This window comes from Phyllobates terribilis, unplaced genomic scaffold, assembly GCF_046119375.1.
Source record: "Phyllobates terribilis strain yellow unplaced genomic scaffold, ASM4611937v1 Scaffold_2__4_contigs__length_985480577, whole genome shotgun sequence".
In the NCBI taxonomy this organism is placed as follows: Eukaryota; Metazoa; Chordata; class Amphibia; order Anura; family Dendrobatidae; genus Phyllobates; species Phyllobates terribilis.
Window position 1 is genome coordinate 150,876,636 of NW_027362762.1, and position 16,261 is coordinate 150,892,896.

Here is a 16,261-nt window from a genome sequence, read left to right on the forward strand (position 1 = left end):
TCAGGGAAATATTGAGGAATATTGAAAATAGTCTTCCTCCCCCCGCCATAGATATTGACCATTTCTCCCAAGCCTCCCTTCACTCCCTCACTTATTCCTCTTTTGGTCAGTACCCAAATGCTGGCCAGATAGGTGCCACCAGCCTAGTTAAAATGCGAGCATCTTGTCCCTGGCAGACGCAGGGGGTAATTAGTTGCAGGATTGCAATAATTTGCGTGTAGCTGTTAAAGCTTGCTTACCGAGCTTCAAAAAGAAGTTTATAGACACGTCGACTCTGATATGTAATATGGAATATTGTAAGTTCCATAACTCCGATAATAACGGGACCTATATTTTTAGTGGCAGAATTAGCCAAGGAGCAATATGCATATTTCCCTGTCACTGTAAAACCCTGCATAGAGCTGTAGCGCAAGAACACCAGAATAGCAGACTGCAACTATGCGATGTGTGGTCTCTAAATGAAGGTAAAATCATAATAGAAAATATGATACCACTTTTGGGCTTCTGGGATCAACGAGCGATAGGTTATCCCAGAAGTTAGCATTTTTAATAAAAATGTACAGGCTGGAGACCAGCCCACATGATGTCACGAGGGGCGTGTGGGCAGATCTCCCCTTAGGTATAAGAGAACCCATGGAGAATAGAGGAGCACTCATTGCCAGGGGGGGATATAAGGACTATAAGCAATGGGTCACCTTCGATAATGCTCAAATTAAACTGGGGAGCCCCTCCTCCATCTATGCTGCTTCGTCCCTGCGAACTGTATAGCGTAAGTTTCCTCTTTCATGCTGTTTATTTTATGTAACTGCTTATGTATTTTAATGTCTCCTTTGTAACATCCTTGTATATATTTTTCCTAAACACTGCCTCCCTTTTGGATTAAATATAAAATGTAATAGTTCTGTTTTTATTTTGTCCTGTAATCATTCCCTACCCTGAAGCCATATACGCTACAAAAACTCAGGCGTCCGCCCAGGCCTGTATTATATTTCAAATTTGGACGATGGTAGCAGAGAATAATATTAATAATCGGCTATCGTGAAGCTGACAGTAACAGTACGGGGGCGTAAACATGTATTCCATGCTTTGGAATCCAGAGCTGTGACGCCCATACTCTCACTGGTCGCTTGCCAAAACCTAAGGAGTGAGTAGTCTGGATCGTGTGCTCGCGATTCTGGACGAAATACTGACAGCGTGACGGCAATGGCGAGATATTGCGTGATCTCCCCGGTGTCGTCCCTGTGGAGTTCCTGACACAAAGTTACTTATTTTCATTTGTAATATTGATTTATGAAATGAAAATGAAAACAACTGTTACTCTTTAAGTCAAGTGACCTTTTTCCAGTTGTCAGACCAGGATTAGTCCTACTTGAACTTGTTGTAGCTTAGAGAGATCCTCAAAAGCATGTAAAATAGTTTCACACCTTCAATACAACCCTGGCAGAAAGTTGACATCTCAGACAATACTAGAGGCTGGCCTGAGTCCCAAACCTCTTTATCTAATTGAATGTTTAATTTTTGTTTAACAAGAGCCATAACTTTTTTATATTTTCGTCAATATATATATGAGTGCTTGTTTTTTGCGGGATAAGTTGTACTTTTGTATGGCATCATTGATTTTACCATGTAGTGTACTGCAAATTGGGGAAAAAATCCAAGTGCGATAAAATTGCAAAAAAAGTGCAATTCCACAACTGTTTATTGGGTTTTTTATTTACCATGTTCACCATTTGGTAAAACTGACCTGGTAATATGATTCCACAGGTCAGTATGAATACAAAGATACCAAACGTGTACAGTTAATTTTTTATTTAAGTGGTGAATATAAATTCTGAAATTTGTATGAAAAAAAGGTTTTGCATTTGTCCTCATTTGCCGAGACCTGTAACGTTTTCATTTTTCGGGATCTGGGACTGGGTGAGGGCTTATTTTTGGTGCCCCGAGCTGACGTTTTTAGTGAAATGATTTTGGGGTAGATACGATGTTTTGATCGTCTCTTATTGCATTTTATTGCAATGTTGCAGCGGCCAGAAAAACTTAATTCTGGCGTTTTGATTTTTTTCCCCTTACGCCGTTTACTGATCGGATTAATTTACTTTATATTTTGATAGATCGGACATTCTTGAATGCAGCGATACCTAAGATGTGTATATTTTTCTTTTGTTTTATTTTCAATAGGGCAAAAGGGGGGTGATTTGAATTTTTGTGTTTTTTTATTTTTTTTTTTAAAAAAGACATTTTTTTTAAATTCTTACTGTATTTAATATTCCCTTTAGGAGACTTGAAGCTGTGATTGTCTGATTGCCTGTGCTATGTATAGCAGAAATCACAATATCCTATGAATGCGGGCCATGGGGGCACCGATAGGCGGGATTTGTGGCGCGCTTCCGGTTGGCACTTGTTAAATCCTACTGTCAGAGATTGGCAGCGGGATTTAACTGGTTAACAGCTGCGGGTGGAGCTCTGATACACCTGCGGCTCTTAAAGACACATAGCTGATTAAAAATGCGGACTCAGCTCACATCAAAGTCAGGGACACAACATATGAGGTGAAGGGATTAAGAAGCCTTGGGCTGCAAGTATTACAATGAAAGCATGTGAAGATATGCAAGATCACAAAAAATGGTTACTTCCAATTTGACTCAACAGCCTTTGTTGTCAATGTTCGTAAAAGAAAAATTAATTTCCAGATGCACGCAAGTGCTACTTTTCTATCCATTTACATAGAAAAACTAAAGAACAGATGCCCAGGAGTGTAACTGCAGCATCAGACTACACAGGGTCTGTTTGTAGTCTGTTACCATGGAAGCACATACAGTAGATCTGCATAGGAGCTGTAGATAATAAGTGGTACTAAAACTTCAGGTAAAACTACTTACAAAATATATTCTTTTTTTCTCGTTTTAACGCATTTAAACAATGCAAAAGAACCAGTTATTTCAGCTGCCACCTGGTTGCTTTAGGCTGGCCTTAGTGACAGCCTTGAGAAGTACAACTGTTATTTTTGGTGCATGTAAATGCTCTTCTTAGAGGATATACACATTTCTCACTTCAGTTACAAATTTCCAAAATTCAAACGTTTAGTCCTTATTTTAGAATATTAAATATATATTTGAAAACAATTTTTCCTCCAAGACTAATTATGGATCCAAAACTTCAGGTTTATAATACAGAAAGTCTTAAAGGGAAACTGTCATCACAAAAAGACCTATTGTTTAAATCCAATTTTTCTGTTAAATGTATGCCTTTCAGATTTCGGCAGGTTTTTTTTGCATCACAATTTGTATTAAAATTGAATAAGGGAAATTTTGCAGTTTTCACACTGGCCATTTGGGCTATTTTAAACTTTAACTACCTGTTGTTTCAGAAAACAGCACATGTACATTAGCACCAATGAACAGACTCAGACCCTGTATTTTGTATTGAAGCATCTAATAAGCGTGTGCAAAGGTCATTGTGAAGAGAGGAAGAGCAAGGTCAGATATGACATCGCCCCTTGTAAATGGTGAATACTGTGCTATCAGCTGTGTATAGAGGGGTTACCTGTCATTGTAATCCTGCCTCTGATGATAAGGAAACTGCTGAAAACTCTTCCAGAAAGGACAGGAAGTATGAACCTAAAAAAGCCCCTGTGGCCAGTGTGCAAATTGCAAGATTACTATTTTTTTTTAATAAAGATTGTGATGTGAAACAAAAACATTGCCAAAAATATAAAAAAGTCATTAAAACTTGATATAACCAATATTTCATCTTTCTATAAGACTCCCCTTAAAGAGGTATTCAAGGACTTTATTTCAAATACTTTCTCATGACACTCATTAACATTAATTTAACACATCAGTTGAAAAATATTGTGCACCCTGTGATTTTAACTTACTTATAATCTCTTATATTGATTAAAAATGTATTTTTGGATGTTTTTTTTTTATTCCAAATCATTGTACAAATGATTACACTTTTTTAATGCGCTTAGTTATTGGCAGCAAGTCCAGTGACGATGCTCAAGGAATTTGCTTTGAATCAGATTACAGTATTTACAAGAATTCATGTAGAAGTGTTAGTTTTAGAGAAATGAAAGCACGTTGTTATTCCAATAGATACATCCCTACTGTAGATGTAATCACTACTTTTAGGCCCGAGAAAGGTGTTGTTATAATTCTTGCAGTTATTGAGATTTGTTACCTTGGGGTAATATAATGTTGCCCATCTTACTTGATTTACTTCTGTATTTCCATTAAACAGTTTAATCTCCACAATAATACACTGAAAATCAAAGTGTATAGGTACCCAGGGTATAAATATACAATTACATACACTAAAGTGTGCAAAGCTGACACAATAATAAAGTATAGACAATAGAAAATGTCGCACGGAGACATCACAGGGTAATATAATGTACTGTTGTGACTGACGGGCAACGTTTTTTATTTTGTTCTTTTTACCAATGGGGAAAGATTAATGTAAAAAAAAATGGGAATTTTTTTTTTTTTAGAATTTCACATTTAACTTTTTGCATAATTCTTTTACTAATCCAGTTTGCCAACCGTACATAGCATAACAATACTTCAGGCTTTTGCCGCATTTTGCTTTGCTTGTGTACCAATCTGATATTTTTTGTTATGTAATTTTTGGGAAGGGGGATTTAATTTTGTTCACCAAAATAATAATAAAAAACAAAATCTACACATTTCATTGCATAGGTCTGTTTTATACACTTGTTTGGGTAGTCACATTTTACATGCCTACATGCCATACCAATACTATGGGCCGTTGTTGCATTAGACTTTTTGGACGTCATATTTACTTACCTACAATTTCTTGCTCAGCCCTTTTTATTGAGTGTTAGAAACTGTGCTTGAGCATTTTTAAAAAGTGAATTGTACATGTGTATAAAATGGAAAAAGTGACAATGGATGGGGTAATGTGAAAGAAAAAAAAGATGCCATGGATCAGAGTGTGGGAGGAACTATAAGTAGCAGCACCACAGCCACCACCAGCACCAGCCGTCCGGGTGTTAGCACTACCAAACACAGGTCAACTTAGCCTTTGGCAAGCATATTAGTATGGAGGAAGCTGAGGCTATAATGGAATATATGGCACATCATTCATTTTAGTCACAGCAAGATAATGAGAGCAACATTATCAGTTTGAGTCAGTTTTATGAACAGTCCATCTCCTAAGCTGTTATAAACCCTAGGCCCGATTCATCATGAATTCATTCTTGTTTTTTTGCAGCAAATTCTACAATTCTAGAGCACGCAGTTCGTGAATTTTGCACGTCAAAAATGGACTTTATTTTTGTCATTTTTTCCTACTTTTTTAGTGTAAAATGTTACACGCTTTGTAAATGGCACAACATTTTTGCCCAAATGTCAGGCAAACATAAAATCATTCCTGGTTTATCTTGGGTGGATCTTGAGTGTATTTTGTGATTTTTCTAAAAGTCGCAAATGATGAATGAGGTGAAAACCTCTAGAAACCCTATTCACCCCCCACAAAAAAATGGAAATAGAAAGATAAATATTGCACAAACAAAAAAAGGTGCAAACCAACATTATGAAAAAATAGGCAAAAATAATAATGTTTTTTGTTTAATTTGTGGTGTTTTTCGCCTGTTTTTCATTCACATCTAATTCTTTTAATTTGTGCCTTTTAAAGTCTATTTAAACCTTGCACATCTAGACACTCACACACTCTCTGACTCTATTCTACCACTGACATCCATATCTTCACTCCACAGACAGCACCACTGCTTTCTACAATGCCACTCTCGTATTAGCTATTGACTCGGTCACCCTTCTTGTGCATGGCGGAGTGCGGCGAGTCAATAGGCAACCCTGGCACTACAACCTCACTAAATGGCTTCGGCAAGCGTCCAGGGTTGCAGAGCGATGTTGGAAGAAAACACATTCGCAAGATGACTTCACTGCATTCAAGCAAGCAACACTCGCATTCAAATCAGCACTCACCTCTGTTAAACAGGCCTACTTCACAATCCTCAAATCTTCCTTATCCTACAACCCCAAACAGTTATTTAACACTTTTAACTCTCTTCTCCTCCCTCCACTGCCCCCTCCAACCTCTGACATCTCAACTGAGGACTTTCCACACACTTCAAAAACAAGATTGACCAAACAAGGCAAGTCTTTACTGTCCAACCACCACAACCCCTTTGTGTTCCAGATCATTGCCCTTCCCCCATAACCTCTCTTTCCAACATCACTAAAGGAGACCTTAGTCGTCTCCTCTCCAAATCACACCTCACCACTTGTGCATCCGACCCCATCCCATCCCACCTCCTCCCCAACCTCACCTCCACACTCATCCTATCTGTAACCCATCTCTTCAACCTATCAGTAACTTCTGGTACCTTCCCCGCAGCCTTCAAACATGGCACATTCACGCCCATCTCAAAAAGCCATCCCTTGACTCAACCGTCTTGTCCAGCTACCGCCCCATATTGCTGCTACCATTTGCCTCCAAACTCCTTGAGCAACACGTTCACACTGAACTTTCCTCTCACTTCTCATCTAAGTCTCTTCGACAACTGACAATCTGGCTTCTGCCCCCACCATTACACCGAATCTTCCCTTACCAAAATTACTAATGACTTACTTACAGCCAAAGATAACAGACAGTTCTCTGTACTCCTTCTCCTTGACCTGTCCTCTGCCTTCTACACAGTTGACCACTGCCTCCTACTACAAATCCTCTCTTCCTTTAGTGTCAAAAACCTTGCCCTATCTTGGATCTCCTCATACCTTTCTAACCGCACATTTAGCGTCTCCCACTCCCACACTCCCTCCTCATCCCGCCCCCTCTCTGTTGGAGTCCCTCAAGGCTCTGTCCTAGGGCCCCTACTCTTCTCAATCTATACCCTTGGCCTGGGACAGCTCATAAAATCCCATGGCTTCCAGTACCATCTGTACGCTGATGACACCCAGATCTACCTCTCTGGCCCCGATGTCACCTCTCTGCTGTCCAGAATCCCAGCATGCCTATCAGCTATATACTCCTTCTTCTCCTCTCGTTTCCTTAAGCTCAATATGGACAAAATTGAGCTCATCATCTTTCCCCCCTCTCGCATATCTTCCCCACCTGATCTTTCTATCACAATAAATGACATCACACTTTCCCCTGTACGGGCAATCCTCTGCCTCGGAGTAACCCTTGACTCTGCCCTGTCCTTCAAATCTCACATCCAAGCTCTCGCCACCTCCTGTCGCCTCCAGCTCAAAAATATTTCCAAAATCCGTCCTTTCCTCAACCCTCAATCTACTAAACTTCTTGTGCATGCCCTCATCATCTCCCCCCCTGACTATTGCAATATCCTCCTCTGTGGTCTACCTGCTAACACTCTCGCACCCCTCCAGTCCATCCTTAACTCTGCTGCACGACTAGTTCATCTCTCTCCTCGCTACTCCTCTGCTACCCCCCTTTGCAAATCCCTTCACTGGCTCCCAATTGCCCAGCGTATCCAGTTCAAACTACTAACACTGACCTACAAAGCCATCCATAACTTCTCTCCTCTGTACATCTCTGAACTAATCTCCCGATATATTCCCTTACGTAATCTCCGGTCCTCTCAAGACCTCCTTCTCTCCTCCACACTTATTCATTCCTCATCCAATCGCCTCCAAGATTTCTCCCGAATATCCCCCATCTTATGGAATTCTGTGCCTCAACACCTCCGATTATCCACCACATCTGGATCATTCAGACGGAACCTGAAAACCCATCTCTTCAAACAAGCTTACAGCCTGCCATAACCTTGCTTGCTGCCACCTCAACAACACTGGAGCTACTGCAACCCCCCCAACCTACTGTCTCCTCCCCATTCCTTTAAAAAGTAAGCCCGCAAGGGCAGGGTCCTCTTCCCTCTGTACCCGTCTATCATTGTTAGTTTTGTTTACTGTAAGTGATATCTGTATTTTGTACAGCACCATGGAATCAATGGCGCTATATAAATAAATAATAATAATAATAATAATAATTTCATGTGTTCTATTTTTCTCAAGTTGAATATTGTGGGCAAGATTTTCTAAATATGTGCTTGAAGACCAATCTATTGTAGTATGGAGGCTCTGCAGTAGGAAAATAAACCATGGACTTTCCGGCACAAATTACGAAGCAAGGTTCTCAGTCCGCACAGGAAGTGGCATCACCTGCTCTTGTGGGGGAAGTGAACTGAGCAGCAATGTGAGGAAGACTCAAGCTGTCCTCCTTCTTCTATTGGTCATCTTTCTGGTAACCAGGCCACGTCCTCAAGTAGTGCCTGGTCGTTGTCATCATCACCATGATCATCCTCAACTATTGAATTCCGTAATCTCTTAGTCTCTGTCCTTTGCATTGTCAATTGCCATATATATGCCTAGAAAACACACTAATCCGATGATATAGAAACTTGGATTGTGCTGCCTTTTGTGAAATGATCGCGTGCGCTCAGCCTCGGTGGAACATACCAAGATGCCCTTGTTTCTTGAAGAAAGCCTTCTCAGCTTCTCCTTCATTTTTTTGTGAAATTAAGTTTTTGGTCATCAACTAGGGTGAATTACCCTGGTAGGACACTGTGTAGGAAAGGCCCATATGCAGGGCTAGGCACAAAAGGCAAACTTTTTTCTGAAACAAAAAAATCCTGCTGTTTGGTATCTGCAATTTTCTTTAATCAAATTCTCATTTAGCTCAGGTAGCCAAATCAGCTTTACTACTTTGCAATAATGAGGGAGTTTCTGGTTTTGATTCTTATCCTAAGTCATGTGGCAATGTCTTCTAAGGGATTGATGTTGACTTTTGGGTGTGCTCCTTCCAAAGTTGACTCTAGAGTTTCTGTCCTCTTCCTCTCTGGATAGGCTATTTGCATAGTTTTTTTTTAAAGAATGAAAAGGCTGTCTGTGCTGTGAAATATTAAACAGGATATTTCGTTACTATCAGTTAACATCACTTTAATAAGGCTTTGTTTGGGTTAAAGAGCTCAAAGGGGGTTGGATATAGTTCTAGGAGACCTTAGACTGCTATATACATCTTTTCAGGGCAATTGGAGTACCTGCGTTTCTCGACTATTTTTGGGGAAAAATTCTCATTTCCTTCAGGCAATTGGAGTATTTTCATTATTGTAAATTGTGGAAAATTGATTAGCTGCAAATCAAATATTTAGGAAACATTCAACAAAGTTAACGAATTTGAGTTTCAAAAGATTTGCTCATCTCTAGTGGCAAACAATTATATTGGACAAGGTTAACAACTTTTTTTATTTTGGCACATCCCTATGGAATACCTATGTTCATTTTGAAGGTTTAGCAGGTGAGAAATTCAATTTCATCATCTTGAAACTAGCAAGTCCAGTATTTAGTTACAAAGTTGAGCATTAAGGCCTTTTTAGCATAATTTCTTGACCTAGCCAGTCATATGGTGTTAATACTCTAAACTTGGGTCCAAAAATAACCATCCCCATGGAAGTAGGTAATTTTAATGTTTGTTACTGGGTAATAAATGCTTTGGTGTCTTCAGCTGATTTGTTGGATTAGTTTATTACCTGTAGCAACCTCAGTTGGTATAATATGGACGTTTAGATCCTGCCCCAAGTGGCAAAAATCCAAACTACAAAAAATAATTCGGGACAATTCATGCAAATTTTGGACTGTTGAGAACTTTACAGTTGAAATTCCAGGAAGTTTAGATTTATATTGTTAACAAAATATGTGAGGCTAATGAAAATGTGAGTCACTGTGGGTGGCAATAAGTGGAGGGAGAAGGAATAATAAAATATTGATAGGGGTTTGTTATAATTCAAATATAATGGAAAAGGCAGAAAATATCCCCATAAAGCAAATAGATGAGGCAGACAATCAGGGATCAGTAATTATAATGGGGGACTTCTACTACTCTGATATAAATTGGGGAGCAGAAGCTTGAAGGTTCAGCAAAGGAAACAAGTTTTTGACGCACCCCACATTTTGGGGTGGAAATGGGATTTTTTTTCTTTTGTAAGATAGGGGTCCGTTTTTATAGTCTGAATAGGTCTCTTACCGGGGGAGCAGTGGAGAGAGGGTCACAGGAGGCGGGGTCCCTCAGGAAGCCGGCAGAAGTGTAGCATTGCAGAGGGCCCTGGGTGGGAGAAGGCGGTGCCCCAGCAGCAGGGGGTTTTGCGGTGGTGGTGGAGCGGCATAGCAGGAAGCAGGGTCCCTCCCTCAGGAACCCGGCAGTGGCAGGGGCGGTGAGATGCTGTGGGCCCGGTGTCGGCGGTGAAGCAGACAACTTTTATATTGTTGAAGTTGTGTCCCGGACCACAGAAATGTTTGACCACTCTATTTCACTCTCACTCTCTAAGCTCAGTTTGTTTGTTTATTTCAATGTCAATTTATTATACCATGCATCTGCTTTTCTTTTTTTTTTTGTGTGCATATATTTGTGTTTCTTCATATATCTTGCTATACCATGCATGAGGAAGGGACCTAAGTTGTCTCGAAAGCTTGCCTTGCAGCATCAATTATTTTATTTTTGTTAGCCATTAAAAGGTATCATAACTACAAGATTATCTTATTTTTCCCACTGAGAGCAAACTTAAAAGGTTGGTACATAAATTGAGAGAAATGGGACTAGAGGAAAACTTGTGTAACTGGATTAACAATTGGCTCAGGGATAGGAAGGATGGTTATTAATGAAACACACTCAGCTTGGGTCACAGTTAACAGTGGGCTACCACAGGGGTCAGTATTGGACCTTCTTCTTTTTAACACATTCATTAATTACCTTTTAGAGTGCATAAAGAGTAGAATTTCAATATTTGTAGATGATACTAAACTCTGCAGGGTAATCAACACAGAGGAGGATAATTTAATATTACAGAAGGAATTATGTAAGCTGGAGGCTTGGAATGAAAAATGGCAATTGAAGTTTAATGTAAATAAATGTAAGGTCATGCACTTGGGTATAGGAAATGAAATGTATAATTATGCGCTAAATTGTAGAACACTGAGTAAAAAAAAGACTTGGGTGTATGGGTGGACAGCAAACTCAACTTTAGTGCCAGGCAGCTGCTGCCAAGTAAAATAAAATAATGGGATGCACTAAAAGAGTCATAGATGCTCAAGGCAAGAGCATAGTTTTGCCTATATAGAAGTCACTACTGTGGCCACATTACAATACTGTGTACTGTCTACAGTGTATAAAAGGAAATAGCTGAACTAGAGCGGGTGCAGAGAAGAGCGACCAAGGTTATTAAGGGTGGACTGCAATACCAAGACAGGTTATCAAATTTGGGATTAGTAAATTTGGAAAAATGAAGGTTTAGGGGTGATCTTATTACAATGTATAAATATATGAGCGGACAGAACAGAGATCTTTCTAATGATCTTTTTACCCCAAAGCTTGCGGTGGTGACAAGGGGGCATTCTCTACATCTGGAGGAAAGAAAGCCCAATCATAATCACAGATAGCAGTTTTTTACTGTATGAGCAGTGAGATTAGGGGACTCTTTGCCACATGATGTTGTAATGGTTCATTCACTACAAAAGTGCAAGGAGGCCTGGATGCTTTTCTTGAAAAATATATTACAGGTTATGGGCACTAGATTCTGAGATGGGGCGTTCATCCAGGGAACTAGTCTGATTGCTGTATGTAAAGTCAGGAAGAAATTTTTTCCTTAATATGGGGCAACTAGCATCTGTTTCATGGGGTTTTTGCTATCCTTTGGATTAACAGAGGAAGGCAGTAGGCAGGCTATAGGTTGAACTCGATGGACTTACTTTCAACCTTAAAAACTATGAAACTATGAAATCCTAGATAGGGTTTGATTGGATGACTAAATCTTAATGTTTTGTTAACTATTTATGGTCTCAATAAAAAAATAATTATATCGACATCAGGAAAATAATAGGTAGGCCCAGTTCACACATTGTGGCGGTGCAGTTTTATGTAATTTTTTTAGGTTAATTAATAGGGGAGTTTATTAGGCTTTATCACAGTGTTTTTCAGGGTAGCTTATGACCTAAATTTCCATTTGAGGCATGACCTAAACCTATATACAGTGATGTGAAAAAGTGTTTTCCCCCTTCCTGATTTCTTATTCTTTTGTATGTTTTTCACACTTAAATGCTTCAGATCACAAAACAAATTTAAATATAAGATAAATATGACACAAGTAAAAAAAAACAATGCAGTTTTTAAATGAAGGTCTTTATTATTAAGGGAAAAAGAAATTCAAACTTACAGGGCCCTGTGTGAAAAAGTGATTGCCCCACCCTTAAAACATGAGTTAGCTGTGGTTTATCACATCTTTGGGAAGCTGAGTTCAATTTCCCTAGCCACACACAGGCCTGATTACTGTCACACCAGTTCTCAATCCAGAAATCATTTAGATAGGACCTGCCTGACAAAGTGAAGCAGACCAAAAGATCCTCAAAGGCTAGACATCATGCTGCCTGAGGTGGGCGGGGGGGCAATCACTTTTTCACACAGGGCCCTGTAGGTTTGGACTTCTTTTTCGCTTAATAATAAAGAACTTCATTTATAAACTGCATTTTGTATTTACTTGTGCTATCTTTGTCTAATATTTAAATTTGTTTTGTGATCTGAAACATTTAAGTGTGACGCAAAAAAAAAAAAAGAAACCGGGAAGGGGGCAAACACTATTCACACCACTGTATATATATATACAGTACAGACCAAAAGTTTGGACACACCTTCTCATTTAAAGATTTTTCTGTATTTTCATGAATTTGAAAATTGTACATTCACACTCAAGGCATCAAAACTATGAATTAACACATGTGGAATTATATACTTAACAAAAAAGTGTGAAACAATTGAAAATATGTCTTATATTCTAGGTTCTTCAAAGTAGCCACCTTTTGCTTTGATGACTGCTTTGCACACTCTTTGCATTCTCTTGATGAGCTTCAAGAGGTAGTCACCGGAAATGGTCTTCCAACAATCTTGAAGCAGTTCCCAGAGATGCTTAGCACTTGTTGGCCCTTTTGCCTTCACTCTGCGGTCCAGCTCACCCCAAACCATCTCGATTGGGTTCAGGTCTGGTGACTGTGGAGGCCAGGTCATCTGGTGTAGCATGCCATCACTCTCTGTCTTGGTCAAATAGCCCTTACACAGCCTGGAGGTGTGTTTGGGTTCATTGTCCTGTTGAAAAATAAATGATGATCCAACTAAACGCAAACCAGATGGAATAGCATGCCGCTGCAAGATGCTGTGGTAGCTATGCTGGTTCAGTATGCCTTAAATTTTCAATAAATCCTCAACAGTGTCACCAGCAAAGCACCCCCACACCATCACACCTCCTCTTCCATGCTTCACGGTGGGAACCAGGCATGTAGAGTCCATCCGTTCACCTTTTCTGCGTCGCACAAAGACACGGTGGTTGGAACCAAAGATCTCAAATTTGGACTCATCAGACCAAAGCACAGATTTCCACTGGTCTAATGTCCATTCCTTGTGTTCTTTAGCCCAACAAGTCTCTTCTGCTTGTTGCCTGTCCTTAGCAGTGGTTTCCTAGCAGCTATTTTACCATGAAGGCCTGCTGCACAAAGTCTCCTCTTAACACTTGTTGTAGAGATGTGTCTGCTGCTAGAACTCTGTGTGGCATTGACCTGGTCTCTAATCTGAGCTGCTGTTAACCTGCGATTTCTGAGGCTGGTGACTCGGATAAACTTATCCTCAGAAGCAGAGGTGACTCTTGGACTTCCTTTCCTGGTGCGGTCCTCATGTGAGACAGTTTCTTTGTTTTTGCAACTGCACTTGGGGACACTTTCAAAGTTTGCCCAATTTTTCGCACTGACTGACCTTCATTTATTAAAGTAATGATGGCCACTCATTTTTCTTTACTTAGCTACTTTTTTCTTGCCATAATACAAATTCTAACAGTCTATTCAGTAGGACTATCAACTGTGCATCCACTTGACTTCTGCACAACACAACTGATGGTCCCAACCCCATTTATAAGGCAAGATATCCCACTTATTAAACCTGACAGGGCACACCTGTGAAGTGAAAACCATTTCCGGTGACTACCTCTTGAAGCTCATCAAGAGAATGCCAAGAGTGTGCAAAGCAGTCATCAAAGCAAAAGGTGGCAACTTTGAAGAACCTAGAATATAAGACAAATTTTCAGTTGTTTCACACTTTTTTGTTAAGTATATAATTCCACATGTGTTATTTCATAGTTTTGATGCCTTCAGTGTGAATGTACAATTTTCAAACTCATGAAAATACAGAAAAATCTTTAAATGAGAAGGTGTGTCCAAACTTTTGGTCTGTACTGTATATTTATATATATATACATATATATATATATATATATCTTTAAATCAGATTTAGCAAGCATTACAGCCAACATTTTCTAGTATTACTATAGTTTTCAGTTGTATGTTAAATATTAGCTCAATAGATGCTCGTTTTTTATATTCCTTGTCTTCTGCAGCCTCCCCCTCCAGAAAGGCTCAAGGTTGATCTAGATTTCTCATCACACTGCAGATGACCCCAGGCTCCAGGTCGCCGAGGGGTAAGGACGATAAAAGCTGATCTAGCCTTCCTATCACACATTATATGAAAATATCAGTTAGCTCATAGCGGTTGACTGCTGTCTCGATGCCATCATAAAGAATTTGCACACCCTAAGGCAGAGCTGCCAAATCTCAATTGCATTAATTATCGGCAATGAAGTCAGAGATCCTAGAAAATCTTTGTATAATTTAGTTAATAAGTCAATCAACCATGAGGTGCAAATGCAAAGAAAGACGAACTTCATTAGTTTATGTTCTTGCTGCAATGGCACTGATGTGACTAATAACATACATATCGATGATGAATCATGTATGCTTAGCATGCAGTAGGGCTATCAGAACCTAATTTACTTTATTTCTCTACTACTAGTAATGAATTGTAATGTTCCTATAAAATTCATGTTGGGCACATGTGTTGCTGGCATAGTTGCACCAAGTATATGCAACAGGGCACACACCGTTTGCAAAATGGCTACTGGCAATTGTGGCAGTTCTCTTTTGAAGGACAGGCTATACTTGTGATGTGTGCTATTGACGCGCCCCCTGGGCCTGTGCGGTGCAGGGGGATACCCGGAGCCGGATCGCTGGGGGTTGTAGTCCTCCGTGGCGGTGACCCGGTCCGTGCCCAGGGCGGTCAAACCAGTGGCAGTCTATAGGTAAGAACAATGTCCGACTACGCCACCCGTGGATTGCGGTCAGCGGGGACCGCCGCTGCGCTGCCGACCGCTGAGGCTGATGTTGTTTGCGCAGCCGAGTATGGGATAACTCCCCACGGGAGAAGTATTGCCTCAGGGCAGCTAATGTGGATGATGGGAGTGATGGTGTGAGCATCCCAGTAGTAATGGTGCTGGTGCGGCAAGGAATCACAGAGACGTGTGGTGCAGTTCAGGGTCTTTACTGATGGTATAAAGCAGACCCTCCCGGGAGTACTGGTTAGCAGTAGGGGCCTGGTCAGTCTGTGAGCAAGCAGGATCTCCCCTGGCCAGGTGGAGTTGTAGGCCTCCCCGACTATCTGCACTCTTTCCTGGCTACCTTGCTCTATGCGGGTAGAAGTAGCCCACGTCCCTGAGTATACCGTGTGGTGCTCACCCGTATGGCCGGTGACTTGGGGCCTTCCGTTAGCCTTCGCTTCACGATGGCGGTGCTGGTCCCTTGCTTGTGACCGTGCCTTCGGGTTTCTAAGGCCAGAGGACATGGAATCCCCTGCCGGTTGGATTCTGCTGCTGGACCTGGATGTCCCCACAGCCTCGGACTCCGTGTCCGGGTTAGTGTCTTCAGCCAAGGTGGGCTTTCTAGCTTCCAGCCTCTGGCACTCACTCCTGCTCTTACAGAGCTCCTGTTGTCACTTTCCCTGTGTCTGGAACTCAACTCTTTCTGACTTAATCCCGCCCCAGACCCAGTTTATAAGGGCAGATTCCTCCCCTCCCAGGTCTGGGTGGGCCGTGTTGCATGCATAGGGCTCCTGACCAGAGAAACCTCCCACTTGCTCTCAGACATAATATCTCTATTACTGTGGCAACCAGACCCCTGGGGTGTTACATTCCCCCCTAGTAAATTTTAGTACTCCGGGACTAAACACATTTTTAAAGAAACATAAATGCAGGGTATAACAATAACACAATAACATATTTACAAGAAGCTTTAGTTCTTTAAAGGTCACGGCGTGTCCATATCACCCAAGGTGAAGTTTTAAGCGAGGTAGGGGACCTGTCCAAAGCAAACCCCTTGCGTTGGCCCTGGGCGTGGCTGCA